Genomic DNA, 17,324 nt, shown 5'->3' on the forward strand with positions numbered 1-17,324 from the left:
CGCCGAAACCTGCCCTGGTAAACAGCTCGGCCGCTCCCAGGGGGGGCCAGCCAAGCTCTTTGCCAGGGCCAGTTTTGATTCCCAGTCCGGTCCTGCAGAAGCCCTCACCTTTGACTCACATTCACTTCTTGTGTGTCCACACTTCTCTGTGGCAATTCACATTTCTCCTCATCCCGGACCTCCTCAATCGAATTCTCTCACTCCCTTGCTGTCCTCTCTCATCCCTCATTTTTCCTCACCAAGCATACGGGTCAAACCCGTATGCTCCTGTCCGCCTGTGCCACTCTGCTTATTGTTCCCTAATTCAAGAAGGCATGAGTTGTCTGTCTCGCTGTTTTGGTGCAGGCCGCGCAGTTATGGAACTTACACCCTCCTTTGCTTTGCTGCACCAAGAATCTATTATCCTTTAGGAAGATATAAAAACCTTTCTCTATGCTCTGTAGGTTACCCCATTTGTCTGGTTCTCCTGTGTGTTTCTCATTTGCCTACAGGCAGCAGATAGCTATTAGCCCCAGGATATCTTTTGGTAACAGTAGCGCACTACAAATGTAAATAATAATATAGCCAGAAGCAGGGGAGTCACTAGACCAGAAATTCGGAGAGGACTAACACTCCCAGCCAGGGCTGGTCCCAACACTGGTTGTACATGGTGCAACAGTCTTTTTTGGTGCCCCACCCCCGTTTCCTCCTCTCCATGAATTCCTTCACTGCCACTCACCAACAATGCACCTCATCTCTCTATAGCACCTTTCTGACAAACATTTAACTTTGTTATAGCGCTACTCATAGTTTACTCGCACTCAGTTCTGTGATCTGCATAGTACACGTTCTTTGTAGCAGGCAGATTAACTCTTTGCACACTGTGTGGGTGCCAAGAGTGCCCATGTGAGTGCATGGTGAGCGATGCAACAGTGCGAGAGTAGGGTAAGAGGAGTGTGCAGGGTGAGTGAGGTGGCGTATGAATTTATGAATTTGGGTGCCAATGCAAGTTCAGAATGGGACGAATGAATGTATGATTACTGATGGGCTTGTTTGAGTAAGTTGCATATTCAGCAGTGAGGGGGACAGGTGAGTGAAGTGTCACATGAGTGCAGGATGAGTAGTGTACTTGTGTGACTGCAGGGAAAGGTATAGGGTGAACAGCGCAAGTGCATTGTGAGTGCAGAGTGATCACTGAGTGCAGGGTGAGTGGATGAATGGTGTGAGTGCATGGTGATCAGTGCGAGTGGAGGGTGAGCATGAAAGTGAAGGGCGAGAATGAGGAGCGAGATGACTGAATTCAGGGCGCATTGCAGACACTTGAAGTAACTCATCATGTTATTGACGGCGACATAGGGTTTAAGATCTAAGTTAAACTATTGCGGCATTAATCGGAGATCGAGGATGGAGGAAATAAATAATGTGCTTATCCTGCAACAAACTTACAGACCTATGGTTAGGGTTGCCAGCAGATTATTTTGATGGCACAGTTGGTAAGCAGTCACCTAAAGCTGTATTTTCAGCATTTATCTGTGCATACTTCGAACAGCAAATATAAATAGAAAGCACTTTTACTTGTGTTCTAGGGCTGCCTCAATGATCCATGACTGATGAAGAGAAAAAAAGACAGAAAAGTCACATAAGGAATGCATACATACTTTTGTGTTTAAAAGTCTATTTAGTGTCAAGGGGAGGTCTTTCCAGGCTATTTAAACAAAACAGGCAGGCATTTTTATTTTGGCAATCTTACTTTATATTCCTTTTCATTAAATGCATTCTCACAATACAACAGTAATTGTAAAATACAAATGTAAGGAACAGGCAGAGTGGGGGCCCAGGGGGTACTGAAACCAGGAAAAAAACTAAGCCTCTGTAACTAGTTTACAAAGACATGTAAATATGCAAATGGTCTTTAAAGACCTGTGAAAAACTCAGCCCGCAGGAGATGACTCCAGACACTGCCCAGCCGAGCCCCCAGCAGCTCGAGTTTCACTGCCGTAGCAGCCGGGCTGAGAGACACACGAGGGAGGAGGGGGGCTGAAGCCCTTGGTCCTATTCAAAAGTGTGACTGTGAAGGCCCGACCCCCTTGGCATCACTCCACGGCCCCCCTGGGGGTCGCACCCCACAGTTTGAAGGCCCGTGCTGTAGGGTCAGCTCACAAAGTTAGTGAATTGCCAAAAAATGGCCCAAATCTCCTTTGCTGTACATATAGGTTACCTCTGGGGTGGGCTCCAGGTTTAACAGGGGGTCGTTATTTATTGAGGGAGGTATGCTTAGCATATTACAGCTGTTTCTTTACAGGATGTGGAGGTCAGGCCTACTTGGCAACGGCCTCGGGGAGGGTCACTCAGGTACACTCTCAGCACTGATGATGTCTAAACAGTACATTCCAGGCCCACTTGTCATACCTTCAAAGGTATCACTGCGCACGGTTGCATCGGTACATAGGAATTTGGGGCCTATGTCTAAAGCCGTAGGCACCATGTGCTGGTACATGTAGGCTTGTGGGGGGTGTCATGTCACGCAGATACGCTCATACACGTAGGTGTCAACGGACTTCGGGAATACCAATACCATCGGCCTGGCAAGAAATGTGCTTGGCTGCAGGATACCTTTTAGTAACCATGAATGCGCTATTTCACTGCACTTCACACTTTGTACTGTCCTTAAGTAATCACAAATGTGCTATTTCATTCACTGTAGACGGCAGGTCTATTCTTTAATGAAGATCATACTACCGGGTTCCCTCACTGTAACCCTAATTTAAATGCTCTGCATGTGACACAAACTGATGGTATGCTAAACACTCGCAGTTGCGAGTTTGATGGGAATACATCTGGTGCTAATCTTAGCTAAGGCTTAGCATGTGACAGCAATGTAATACAGGCATGTGTACTGCATCTTTCATCAGGAAGCCAGGAACACTAATCGTTTTCTGTTTGTTTTTTCATTTATGTATGACCGGACGGAGCCATGGCGGATACCTGGGAAGTGCTCCATGCCGCAACAACTGCAAGAGGTGGACAGCCAAGGGGGACCTGTGCATCCGGAATGGGAGTGGCAAGCAACGGCATCAAGTGTGATAGGCGATCGATCAAGGGCTCAAGAGGTCCCAAAACAGGTTTGATTGTTTATCGGTGTGTTAACCATAGGTTGTGCTAGCCGCAGTAATGTAGCAGTATGTTGCTTCACGTAATATGGCAGTATGTTCCTTATCGGGAAACAGTATTTCTACCGTAACGGCGACTGTGCCCGCAGGTGCCACCATGGTCATGGTAGTATATCGGTAGGTTACCAATTGGTTGGGCCAGCTGTAGCAATGTGGCAGTACACAGGGGTGTGCCTTGCCAGCCTGGTCAAACCCAGGAGTAATAGGCGTATGCAACACCTCAGAATACCCTGTCGGGAAGCAGTACTCCGAGCTCCCAGTTGCAATCGTAGCAGACACAGCGTGGACAGGGATATTCCATAGTAAGGTAGGCATACACAGAGCATTTCCCAGAGCGTAGTTGTAAGGTGTAGGTGATTCACAGACTTCACACTATGTCAATAGGAGATTTGGAGGGCATATGGTTCCCTGGGGAGCCTTTCAAGTGCATCAACAGTGGGTGTCAGCGTTGGGAGTGCTGTGTCTTATTGGGCGCAGTGTGATGCCATCAATTAGCCCAATCTGGTGGCCCCATGGCCGCAGGTCTAATTTCCCTGGATCAGACAGCCCTAGCATATCTATCACGCACTTGGGAGGGGGTGCGAAAGGAACAGGTACACCGGGACGTCTGGGTAGAAGTAGCGGTCGACATGTCTGTGCCAGGGGTACACCCTGGCGCAGACATTCCAGAGCCTCTGATAGGGAAAGCGAGTCTGTGAGGCTATTGTGCCACTGGAAGCAAATACCTAGTAACAGAAATGGGGAGGCTAGCCAGGGCTTGCTACTTACAGACCATAGCTCAGGGATCATCTGGGGGGGGAGGAGTCGTGCTTCTTAAAAGACGGCGTCCATTTGTCTACAATGGAGGTATGAAACCATTGCAGAAAATCTTCTTGGCTAGTTAGTGGTGTACAGGGACACGGCATGACCTTGTAGTAGGTTGGTAGGACCTGATAGTCGGACTACAAAAAATATAACGGCTAGGTTTATGAATTTTAAGGATAGGGCATGACCTTTCAGTGTAGGAGGGTAGGGGGTGCCAGTTAGTCGGTCAACTACGCTGGCCTGTGGCGGTAAGGTCACGATTGGTGAGCAGTTAATTTAAGGTCCTTAGTGGGCGGCGCCAATCTTGAATGGAGTAACCCAAAGGGAGGAACAAGTGGTCTCTCCTACAACTCCAGGGGCAGTTACAGCCTGTTGAATACATGGGTGCGGGGGAGGGGAGAGACACGCTTTCTCTAGGCTGGTTGGCCACCCTGCATATGCACAATGACGGCAGTACACGGCGCAGAGATGCAATTGTATGGAGTTAATAGACGTGTACGGGGGTTACCGGGGGGGGAAGTACCGTCACGGTAAGCGGGCCCTCTGCGCATGAGCACTTCGATGGGCGTGGTTAATAGATAGGGCGTACGGGGTAACCGTGGAGAGGTGTATCCCCACGGTAAACGGGCCCTCTGCGCATGCGCACTCCGACAGGAGGACATCGTTTAATAGGGCGTACGGGGGTAACCGGGGAGGGGGTGTACCCCTAAGGTAAATGGGCCCTCTGCGCATGCGCACTCCGACAGGAGGGCGTGGTTAAGTGATAAGGATCTAACACCAGTTAGTGACCTTGCCGTAGGTCCAAATAGGATACTCAGAAAACAAATATTGTATAATGTGACTGTTACGTTAGATTCGGATAGGAAATACCTTGTACTAGAAGTATGTTGAGGTTAGCCATCTGATATCTGTATATATCAATTGTAATATAATGTCATGGAATGTTTTCTGCGTAATTATGTAACTATTGTTTATTTCAAATTTTTGATTTATTTGTATGTTTTTATAAATACTGCCGGGGGGTTGACAACCCCCCGCTTCCAAAGAAATCCCTCTCATGTCCGGTTTAATAATGTTGGTTAACGGAAGGGTGGGGGTCCTCCGGCAGTCCCTGGCCATACAGGAAGCACTCCTAAGCTGCAGGAGATGTGGTGGGGGGTGAGATCCCCCAAAGTAGAGATGTACACAGAAGCCGCCTCTCGCCCTCTTTCCACACTTCGCCCTCTGCAGAAGTAATCTACCGACACGCCCACTACTGCACGTTGCAGACATCCAGTTAACACCATTGTTACAAGAACTTGCGTGTCAGATGATCCAGCGGTGCCATTTCTACTGCTTTTTAGTTTTAAATGCTATATGATATCTCTCCTGTGCTCCATTTATAACACCTACATTGTACAAAGCACACATGCAACCCACGGGCACTCAGTTTATCAGCTCTCTAAGGATTAAGAATGGCTCAGCTCTGCCGATTATGTGGGTTAAAAATACACCTTCTATAACAGCTGATCAACCCATGGCCCTATCTTGATTGTTTGCATGATGTAAATCACTTTGTAATTACCAAAAGTTGGGAAGCATCATTTCTGGAATCAATGGGAGCAGCCACTCTCTCTCCCTACCCACCCCACGCTTCCTCTCTGGCTCTGCAGATGTGCACTGCACTGCAATGCAGGGATTGCCTATCCCAGTCTGCTTCAAAATTGTGTTCCACAGATGACTCTAGTGGAGTGAAGCAATGGGAGTAACCAGGTAAATGGTGTCATCAGTTTGGGGGCGGGGGGCGGTCCTCCCCTGAGGCCAACAAAAAAACAAATGAGCTTCTATACAATATCCTACCTTACCATCACCCATGTGAATTACCTGCACAGATGATAGAGAGAAAGGTGGATTAAACCGATCAGGCAGGGGGGAATATTTTTTGTTCTGTGTTATCAAAACAAATCAAAACAAACTTCTGCGCAATTCGTCCCTGCCTAACATAGAAGGAAAAAAAGGCTAAAAGACCAAGAAGTCTGCGAATCGGGCAATTTGTGTGGAGCCCATTAGTGAACCAACGTTCAGTTTGCACCACATGCACCCTGGGAACTGTGCGATTACAATCTTTATTTAATTAAAACTTGGTGATAAGGTTACAAATTGCCTGTGTGGTATGCAACAGGTTTCTCTAAAGCAATATCCTTGCAGAAATAGTGTTAATGTGTGGGATTCCAATGACGTGCATATAAGTACCTTAATGTTACAAATATGGTTACTTTATACAGTAAACTACACATGTTCCGCCAAACTCCTACATGTACCCATACCGCTAAATCCCATAAATCTATGATTTGAGGTACATCCCTGGCACCCGAAAGTTAGATCTGCTTGAATTGCAACAAGTCTGCAACGTCAGGATCTGCACACTTCACATGTGGCAACCCCCCTGTAACTGCACAACATTTACTCGCCCTGGACCAGAGTCTTGTTCCAAAAGAAAGGTAAACCACTCTGCAAGCCAAAGGCAACTCCAAACCTCAGTTGGACTAGAGATACTGGTCCCCTGCAGCCCATAAAGCACGCTCCTGAAACCAATAATTCACTGGCCATCGTGCCGACTAAGGGATCGACCAAAGGTGGTGTTTTGTGGAAAACATAGTCCTGATCTCCAGCATGTTTAAGGCATTTACTATTTTCCACCAGACTCTAGGACGTCAAAGTAACAGTAAGCTGTGTTTGCTGCTGCCAAGGCTTGTTGTGGCCAGTCAGGCTACCACTAGCTTTTTTCAAAGCTGCAGTTCGAGAGAATCCCACAGCATCTTCAACTAGTTGCCTAAGTGACCCCGTTGTCAAGATTTTGTATCCCTTTCCGCACAAGCACAGTCCAAGCTGCAAAACCAGCACCCGAGACTCCCAGGTTCAGCACCAGAGACAGCCAGGACAACCCTCCAACAGGACCCTGCAAGCCAAGTAAAACTCTACTCGCTGTCAGAGCCTGGTCCTGGGACCAGCATCACCTTACCCCCCATGGTTTCTACTGGATCAACCTGCAAGTGACCGAGTGTCACTAGTGTGTTTTCCCGTTGACCACAAGGTTATTGCTTTGCAGAAGTTAAATGCACTGATTTATTTTACCCACTAAAAATCCATAACTCCAGTTACACTCATCTGATTTTCTTTGTTTGGTGTTTAAAATTATATTCAAATATGCTTAATATTTTTAAATTGGTGTCAGACTTCTTTTGAGTTGTGTCAATTACTTATCACACGTGTTGGTACTCTGAAATGCTTACCACAAGATTCTCTAGTAAATCCTGACTGCTCTGTGCCACACTACTACGACTGAGCTAGAGATTTATTAGTATGAGATCAAAGGCTACTTGGGGTAACTAGAAGACATTGAATAGTGTAGCCTAACCAGCCTCACTACAAAATACCCTACTTTCCAACAACAAACTACTAGTAAAGCTGGTCTGCATTCTATGTGAGGAATTTAGATAGAGGTGACATTTGTTGTTGAGACTTGGGTGTTTAGAAACTTGCGTTAGCAATTGAAAATGATCAATAGTTACTACGTCTAGAATTAAAAAAAGGAAATTAAAATGCTCAACTGAAACAGACATATAATCTATGGGGCAAAGGATGCTCCTATCCTAAATATGCATGAGGCGAATGTATCATTTCCAAAACGGGCATTCAAATAAATTAAAACATTTTCTACTACAATTATCCATATGGCTCCTTCATACTATATGGCATTATTAAACGCACACTACTCCAGCACTGAAATATAAACCTAGACCCAGAAATTCGCCCACTAATCCATACATTAGACAGCGTTGGGCATGGATTCAACCTTAAAACAATACGTATACAAAACTGGAAAACATACTCTCTTTCTCCTAAAAAGCGTTGGGCATGGCCTACACCTCGCAACATGGCTTTACAAGACCTTCCAGCGCAACCTTTCCGCTATATTAGCGTCACTAATAGATAAATGGCAAGAATCGCTAGGGCGGGTGTTTAATAATTCAGAATGGGTGTGAGTCCTCGAGTATTCCTGAGAAATATCCAGGAATGCCAGATTCTGATGCATACACTTCCATGTCCGACATAGAGCCTTTCTTACCCCCACAAATTGCATTTGATCTACCCTACGCCAGCGAAAATTACACGTGCACAGATAGGTGATCAATCTGCATATGGGCTGGTCTTATCCGTCACTGTAAGTGGTACTCAGTGATATCACACAGACCATTGTGCGCACAGAGATTGCAAACGCTCAACACGGTGTCCTGTGGTTGTTCTCTAGACCAAAATAAAAGAACACCACAACAAGCTGTATGGATTTGTCCTTCCAATGGGCCAAAAGAGTAATAACCAGGAACTGGAAATCTCCATCATCCCTACAGATGGAGAGTATACGATGGGCATGGTAGAAAGCTCAGTCCTCTGTAGAGATGGGAAGATAGAGCTGCACAAGTGCCCCCGGCAGAATATTGGGATACAATTGTGCAAGACTGTACGAAACACATTAACAATTATACTAGACTCTATGAAGTTGGTCACTTGCAGATTTAACTACTGAAGTGTATTCATGTGGTTCCACAAGCTGGCTACAAATTACCTCTTAGTTTCCCCAGAGTACCCCCATTCACTGACATGGATGATCTGACCCGTACAAACTAAGATATGGGATGGGGATTGGTTGGCATAATCCCAACTTCTTCCTGTGGTGGGACACGACGGGGATGGGCAAGTTACTGTTTTTTACTGAGTTTAGTAGGCCTGCATCATTGGCGAGCCTGAATTGACAAAGAATATTCTGTACACTCCTCTTGCATTACGATATGTACCGAGATATAGGTCGCAACCCGTGAGGTCAGTTATGAGGTATTCATAATGTCAACACTATAACACATATTGTTTTCATGCAAAAAAAAAATATATATATATATATATGTGTGTGTATATATTACCTATTGGCGGTCGCCAGTAGGTATATATAGTTAGGATTTTTTCTCTATGGGATTTTTGAAAATTCTATGTCTAATAACTTTGGCGTTTGTGGACGGAATTGGCTGAAATTTTCAGGAAAATGGAACATTTTGTTTCTGAGCAGCCCCTGACAATTTGGGGGGGTTTCATCAAGGGGGGGCCGAGAAAAAAGGGGGGTCCCAAAACGCGTTTTTCCCATGTTAATTTCCATAGGGCGGTTGGCCTCACTTTTAGCTCGAACGGCTGAATGGATTTGCACGAAACTTGGCAAAATTGTAGGGACTGTTAGCCCGATGTGCCTTTGCTAGGTCTCAATATATGTGCTCCAGTGGATTTTGAGTAATTTAGGTTAAAAAAAAGATATATATCTGGGCGGAGCCTAACCACACATCTGATCTGATTGGCTGTCAGCACTTCATCCAAGAAGTGTTGGCAGCCATCTTGGGACCAATATACATGATAGCACCTCATTAAAAAGCATTGTAGTTAATACAGGGTTTTAGGACTTTAGTTACATTATAAATCATTTGTTGATGGTACCATACTCGTTTTAGGAATTGTGGTGGGTTCTAAGGTGATTTTACCATGTGAAAAAACCTTCTGCTGTGATATCATGAATATTGTTTGAAAGAAAACTAATATCTCATGATTTTCCCACAGTGGTTTGTAAGGGGATCTATAAGCTAAACTGAAAGCATATTTCCTGTAAATTCACATTATCTTTCTCAGTCATGTGAAAATGAAGTCTGACATTCTCAGTAAAACATGTACATCCAACAAGGACAGAGACTGTCAGTTGATTCCTTTGTGTTCTACTGCAGCCTCCTAGAGTGTTCTAAAGAACAACTAGAGTGCTAACAGTCCTACGTATTACAAAGGTATGGCACACCTGAAGCCATCTTGATTGGAATAAAGTGGTAACTCTTAAAACATTTAATTTAAAAAGAAACAACATGAGGGGGTATATTTTGCCATAGAAAATATGATTAGTACTGCAGAATGAAAAATTAGGGCACATTTTGAGTGACTTCTCAAATCCTTTTCTATTTCATTAAAACATTCTGACATGCAGTCTCCCAAAATGGCCACCAGAGACAAAAGAGCCCAAATGTAGCCCAAATATCACCCAGATGTAGCCCAAGTATAGCCCAATGACAGAATGTCCCAGAGTGTTCTAAAGAACAACTAGAGCGCTAACAGTCCAATTATTACAAAGGTATGGCACACCTGAAGCCATCTTGATTGGAATAAAGTGGTAACTCTTAAAACATTTAATTTAAAAAGAAACAACATGAGGGGGTATATTTTGCCATAGAAAGTATGATTAGTGCTGCAGAATGAAAAATTAGGGCACATTTTGAGTGACTTCTCAAATCCTTTTCTATTTCATTAAAACATTCTGACATGCAGTCTCCCAAAATGGCCACCAGAGACAAAAGAGCCCAAATGTAGCCCAAATATCACCCAGATGTAGCCCAAGTATAGCCCAATGACAAAATGTCCCAGAGTGTTCTAACGAACAACTAGAGCGCTAACAGTCCTACTTATTACAAAGGTATAGCACACCTGGAGCCATCGTGATGGGAATAAAGTGGTAACTCTTAAAACATTTAATTTAAAAAGGAACAAAATGAGGGGGTATATTATGCAATAGAAGGTATTATTAGTGCTGCAGAAAGAAAAATTAGGGCACATTTTGAGTGACTTTTCAAATCCTCTTCTATTTCATTAAAAAATTCTGACATGCAGTCTCCCAAAATGGCCACCAGAGACAAAAGAGCCCAAATGTAGCCCAAATATCACCCAGATGTAGCCCAAGTATAGCCCAATGACAGAATGTCCCAGAGTGTTCTAAAGAACAACTAGAGCGCTAACAGTCCTACTTATTACAAAGGTATGGCACACCTGAAGCCATCTTGATTGGAATAAAGTGGTAACTCTTAAAACATTTAATTTAAAAAGGAACAAAATGAGGGGGTATATTTTGCCATATGAATTATGATTAGTGCTGCAGAAAGAAAAATTAGGGCACATTTTGAGTGACTTCTCAAACCCTCTTCAATTTCATTAAAAAATTCTGACATACAGTCTCCCAAGATGGCCACCAGAGACAAAAGAGCCTAAATGTAGCCCAAATATCACCCAGATGTACCCCAAGTATAGCCCAATGACAGAATGTCCCAGAGAGTTCTAAAGAACAACTAGAGCGCTAACAGTCTTACTTATGACAAAAGTATGGCACACCAGAAGCCATCTTGATTGGAATGAAGTGGTAAGTCTGAAAACACTCAATTTAAAAAGGAACAACATGAGGGGGTTAATTTTGCCATAGAAAGTATGATTAGTGCTTCAGAAAGAAAAATTAGGGATCATTTTGAGTGACTTCTCAAATCCTCTTCTATTTCATTAAAAAAATTCTGACATGCAGACTGAAACATGCACTTTGAATACCAGCAGCAGACGTCCCTGGTGAGCAGTAGCTTTACTACAGTGATCTAATGTGCAACTAGAGTGCTAACATTCAGAATTTATGGCAAATGTGTGACACATCTGAATGCCTTCTTGATGGAACCAAAGTAAACAAGCATTGAAAATGCAATAGGTCTCGCCCCTGTTTAAGTTAAAGCCATTCTGTTTGTAATGAGGTGGCTTTTTAGCTTTGCTTTTATTAGTGTTTTTTCAACTTTCATGTAAATAACATGCATCTGTATGCATATAAGTATATGTATGCATGCATTTATGTTTGTATTTATATAGATATACAGATGATATATGTTTATATATGTATGTATATATATATATATTCACTGAAAAAACCATAGGTTATAGACCATATATAGTTAGGAATTAGCATTTACAAAACCTTGAAAATTCACTGAAAAAACCATAGGTTATAGACCATATATAGTTAGGAATTAGCATTTACAAAACCTTGAAAATTCACTGAAAAAACCATAGGTTATAGACCATATATAGTTAGGAATTCGCATTTACAAAACCTTATTTTACTCACACAAAACCATTGAAATTCCATATATAGTTAGTTGCACTAACTATATATCGCGCACCCGCAATCCACTGCTGATGATGTCACATATTACATCATTCATGACATGGTCAGTGACATCACTGATGACATCACTGATGACATCTCAAATGACATCACTGATGACATCTCAAATGACATCACTGATGTCATCTCATTTGACATTACTGATCACATCACTGATGATATCATTCATGTGATAATACGATGAACCTCAATTGCAGAAAAGCCTTTGAGAAAGGGAGACATCCTGAAACGCGTCAGGCTCTGCTGATGCTGGGAGCGTGGGTTTCTTCCCCAATTTGGAGCTTGCTCACAGTGAGTGCATCCTGCACGTGGGCACTTGTGAAACTGAATATATATATATATGCTGGCGAAATCGTGTGAATAAACTTTGAGAATATTTCATTCTTGCGCTGTGGAGTGGTTTGTACCTGTGGTATCCGGTGTGGCAGATTGGATCTTGGTCCTGATTTGAGGCAGCGGAACAGGACTGTGAATTGCATATATATATATATATATATATATATATATATATATATATATTGCTGCTCCTCGTTACGCCGGGTCATGCACTCATGCACGGGTGCGTGTTGCGAGGGGCGTGCCTCGCTATTATCGTAGCTCCTTTCCTTTCGTATTTTCCAAAGAAAATCAGCACTCGCTGGAGGAGGATCAACGTTTTTATTTACGACTCTCTGAGCACCAGACGCGTTTCGGCTCCTGCCTTTGTCAGTGGAACACTGACGCGCCATTTTTTAAAATTTAAATACCCTTCACGTGATACATTGTCATAGAGATCGAAATGGGGCTTCTTTCCCAAACATGTACAGCATATTGGAACAGTTATTTACAACAGTATTAAACGTTTGTTGCATTCATTACGCCCTGGATGGGCTTATGCATATTTGCAAACAATTTTACTTCCAATTGTATTTCTACTATATTTTTCGTAATTCTGTGTTGTTATTTTGCCCTGGATGGGCTTATACAGCGTAAATAACTCATGTTTTCATATTTTTTTATCTCTAGACTTATTTTTACTAAACACACTGTGCAAATATTAACCCCTCAACCAAAATGAAATTAAACAAAGTAAAATAAAATAAAATAACATATCACAATTTCATCTAATCTTAAAATCTCCTATTCATTTCATATTTTCAGAAATCTTCCGGGTCAACACTTACTCTTTAACATTCAAAGGGGGTTCTTCTAGCCTAGGTGTACTGTCATCTCTTCGTGGCTATTGAGACCTCCGGGGTTCTTAGTGCCCATGTCTATGATGGGCCTGGATTCTAACCTCCTTAGTTTTTGTAATCTATCTCCCCCTCTAGGATTAATAGGTACTTGGTCTAATGCAAAATATTCCAGTTGCTCACTATTACTCCTATGGTGTTGTTTATAGTGTCTCGCCACTGGATATGAAGGAGCACAATTTGTGATTGCTCTGAGGTGTTCCAGGATACGCATCTTTGTGGGGTTTACTGTTCTCCCTATATAGCGTAGTCCACACGGACACACTAGACAATAGACTGTAAATGGAGTTGTGCAAGTTAAAAAAGATTTGATTTTTCGCAGCTTCCCTCTCACCTGGTAGGATGTCACTTTCTTGCTGTGTTTACACGCTTTGCAGCGTCCACAAGGGTAGAAACCAGGTATAGGTTTACCGAATGGTTGCTCTATAGGGCGTGTGAGGTAACTATTTGTTAAAGTGTTCCTTAATGCTCTCGCTCTCCTATAGGTTATCATTGGCTGTTTCGGTATGTCTATGCCTATTATTGGATCAGTTGTTAACAGATTCCAACTCTTTCTCAGTGCTGTTCTTAGCATCCCAGCCCCTTCAGAATAGGTGGTGATTAGTCTAAATTTGCTCTCCATTTCGGTATCCTTCGTTTTAATTTTCAATGTTTCTTCTCGTGGGATGTTACCCACTTTTTTACAAATGTTTAGCTCTTCACAAATGAGTAAAGTGCACATATGCTGATAAACATTCTAAACTGATTACAACAGAGTTGCTGAAATATATTTGTTCATATGGATATCAACATTACCTAAATACACAGGAAAGCATCACCATTCTTGCTTGAAATGCAAAAAATCCTAGCACGTATTACTTTGGCTACTTCTTGTGTGTCCTTCGAATAAACAATTGTCCCTGAACTATAAATAGATTAATACTAAAGTGCATAATGCATACATTTCCCTTGTATATACACATCAATTTCAATTTAGGATTTTAGTAAAGTGCATAATGGATGAATATCCTGAACATTCCTGTTCATTCTATAAGTCCTAACCACTGAATCTATGAACAATTTGCATTTGTATAACAATAAATCTCTTATATGTAATATCGCTGAAATATTATGCCCAAAGCAATCTGTGTAAGAACATTTTAGAAAAAGTGCCTAAGTGCTTGTGTACGTGCTAAAGGGTTTGGGATTAAAATCTTGTAAATTATAACAGATGGGAATGGTAGCAGAAAATAATCTCTTTCTTCCCTGAGCTTACTACTCTATTTGGTTTACTGACCTCAGTGACTACTTCTAAAAATTATTTTGAATAAAAAATACCATTGAATGAAAAATACTGTAACACCTTGTACAACTGTTATATTTCATTGGATACATATCTCATATCCATGATTGAGGGTAAAAAATGTGTGTAATTATCTTGGACCCCAGAATTTAGATCGTGATTATAAATAATTGTGGAGTTCCTCCCCATTTGTCAATAAATTTGGCGTCTGTGTGTCTAACTCCAAAATAAATTTGGATTCTAACCTTCTCAATAGTTTCTCCCTGTTTCCTCCTCTCTTCCTAGTGGGGGCACCAATAATGTAATATTCCAAACAACTTAAATCGTTATTGTGCACTGATATAAAGTGCCTACCCATTGGATAGGACATGTCAGAGTTAACTATAGCTCTAAGATGTTGAAGGATTCGCAAATGTACGTGCAGTTTTTTGCTCCCTACGTGCAGTTTTGTGCTCCCTACGTATTGTAACCCGCAGGAGCACGTTAAAACATCAACTGCAAATTCTGTGCGACAGTTGTAACTTCCTTTGAGTTGATTTATATTGGGGCAAAACACAGAAGAGTAATGAGTCGTGTTGGTGCCAAATTTGCATGCTCTGCATGAGCTACATTTATAGAAGCCGGACTGGTTCTAACTAGGACATTATGCATCGATTTGGCTTTCCTGAACTTGAGTGGGTTGGGACAGAAAGTATTGCATCTGTTCTTATAATTGCTCAGTTTGTATTCACGATAGCCCTGATCTGTCTATGTTGACTGTTATATGTGGTTATGAAGTGCATTTCCTGATTGGTCTTATTCAATTTTATTGCAGCTCTTGACTCACTAGAGGATCTCACTTCCCTATTACACAATAAGTAATTAAGTGGGAGATTTTAACCATTTCAAGGGCCTGCTGGATGGTCTGATTTTTATAACCCATGGCGGCAAACCTACTGCTAGTCTCGCTTATACAGCTTTCAAATGCCTGATCTGTATTGCATATTCTCCGCAGTCTGAGAAACTCCCCAAAGGGGATACTCTTAATGAGATGGTAAGGATGAAAACTTGAAGCATGGAGGGTGGAGTTCCCTGCAGTACTTTTCCTATGAAGGGTAGTTTACAGTTTGTTGTTTATGATCTCAACATCTAGGAAGTCAATGGTTCTATTGTCTACAAGTACATTAAATTGTAGATTAAGGTTATTCATAATGATGTTACCAATGAAAGCTCCTGCTATTCTACTTAGCCTTTCCACACTAAGAAGATATCATCTATAAAATGCATCTAACAAAGTATGTGCTCATTTCATACCTCTTTGCTTTCCACCTTGAGGACCTGCTCCTTTCACCAGTCCATGTGTAAACACGCATAGCTGGGGCAGAAGCAGGCTCCCATGGTGACTCCTCTTGTTTGCTGAAATACATATTTATTAGACAAGAAGAAATTGTTGTGCAAAAATCATTGTCTAAAATCATTTCCATATGTTTGTATTTGTCAATGGCTCTGTTTTTAAGAAGAATTCCACCGCCTTCATGCCATCTGCGTGGTTAATACTAGTTTAAAAGGCACTGATGTTAAGAGTGATAACTCAGCATTCAGCCATCCACTGTACATCTCGTATATTGTCCCAAAAATCAATGGTGTCCCATATATATGAGGGCAATGAAGTAACAAATTCCTGTAGAAAAAGTCCACGTATTGTGACATTATTTCTAAAATTCCCCCATATGCACTCATTATAGGTCTTCCAGGGACTGGTGATATATATACATATATATATATATATATAAATTCACTAAAAAAACATAGGTTTTAGGCCTTATATAGTTAGGAATTAACATTGAAATTCCTCCTATATAGTTAGCTGGACATTTTATTGACATAAAACCCAATGAAATTCCATATATAGTTAGTTGCAATAACTATATATCGCGCACCCGCAATCCACTGCTGATGATGTCACATATTACATCATTCATGACATGGTCAGTGACATCACTGATGACATCACTGATGATATCTCAAATGACATCACTGATGACATAACTGATGACATCTCAAATGACATCACTGATGACATCATGACACACCAATACCAGTTACTACATATGCACTCACTGATTCCTACGTCTACGCACACATTCACTCATTCACCCATACAATCACTCGTACATACAGTCACTCATTTTTACAACACTGTCATATGCACTCATACACCTATGCAGACACTCACACACTGCCACTCATCCATGGAGTTACTCACACACCTAGTCAGTCCTGTAAAGAATCAATAACACTTCGATTTCCTCATCTATACAGTTAAACACAGAACACCTTACTTTTCCAAACATATACTAACACATACTTACTCTCTTATACAATTACTGATACAAGTACACATTGATCTGCACATAGTCACTCGCCTCCCAGCCAGTTACACACACACTCAGTCTTCCATACAAATACTTGGGCAACCAATCAATAAGCTATATAGCCACTCATATAGCTACTGATCAACACATGCAGCAGCTTGCACAACAACAGACATATTGATGCACACTTTCAGACAGTTTAGTCATTAACCCATGCATTCAGTAAGACACATTCATTCACTCGCTCAGTCAGTCACGCACCTACTAAATCCTTCATCCACACACTTATACATCCACTCATTCTTCAATATGTAAAACATATTTAAACTTTACAGAAACACACAGTCACTGGATGATGTCATCAGTGATGTCATCAGTGATGTCACTGACCATGTCATGAATGATGTAATATGTGACATCATCAGCAGTGGATTGCGGGTGCGCCATATATAG

This window comes from Lissotriton vulgaris, chromosome 8 (genome assembly GCF_964263255.1).
Source record: "Lissotriton vulgaris chromosome 8, aLisVul1.2, whole genome shotgun sequence".
In the NCBI taxonomy this organism is placed as follows: domain Eukaryota; kingdom Metazoa; phylum Chordata; class Amphibia; order Caudata; family Salamandridae; genus Lissotriton; species Lissotriton vulgaris.